The sequence below is a fragment of the Vombatus ursinus genome, unplaced genomic scaffold (genome assembly GCF_900497805.2).
Source record: "Vombatus ursinus unplaced genomic scaffold, bare-nosed wombat genome assembly UNPS02014807.1, whole genome shotgun sequence".
Taxonomy (NCBI): Eukaryota; Metazoa; Chordata; class Mammalia; order Diprotodontia; family Vombatidae; genus Vombatus; species Vombatus ursinus.
This window is the reverse complement of record NW_020954585.1, coordinates 8855102-8855633: the sequence shown is the minus strand read 5'-3', so window position 1 is coordinate 8855633 and position 532 is coordinate 8855102. Positions and strand designations below refer to the sequence as shown.

The 532-nt window shown below is 44.4% G+C and overlaps 1 pseudogene; it reads left to right on the top strand.

Moving 5' to 3' along the window:
* The window catches only part of LOC114052004, a 23081-nt pseudogene extending 22942 nt beyond the window's left edge, over positions 1-139 (top strand).
* Positions 140-532: the final 393 nt, after the last annotated feature.

The following is a 532-nucleotide window of genomic DNA, read 5'->3' as shown; positions in this document are numbered from 1 at the left end:
CCTCCCGATGGCTCATCTCTGTGTGTGTATCCGGTTGAGGACCGAAGACTCGAGAGTGAGTATGACTCTGGCAGCCTGCTCCTTATAGGAGGAGAGGGTCGGCGCGCCCGACACAAGGTCGGCGTGGCCAGTACACTGAACATCTAAAGACATTTGAAGAGAAGCTATAGATTGACCTATAGACTGGCAAGGGCAGAAATGACTGTGTGAAACATAAGTAGAGCTCATGACCGTGTGACAAAGCTCACATAGCAAGCACACCATCCCCACATCCCCCAACATAACAAGCTTTGAGTTAACCTAAGCTTTGAGCATGTCTGATGTTATAGGTGAAAGAGCAAATGAATGTCAATATGTGGATAGGATTTGAGAGGCCACAGGAAAGGCTGCTTTAGTCCCTGAAGTTTTACTCTTGTCAGTCCATTTGGAGAAATCTTGAATATTCTGTTCTTATAAAATCTCTTATTAAAATCCAAATATCACTGGGAAAAGTCACCCTAAGCTTTTATCACCAAGTTGCATGAACTTATAC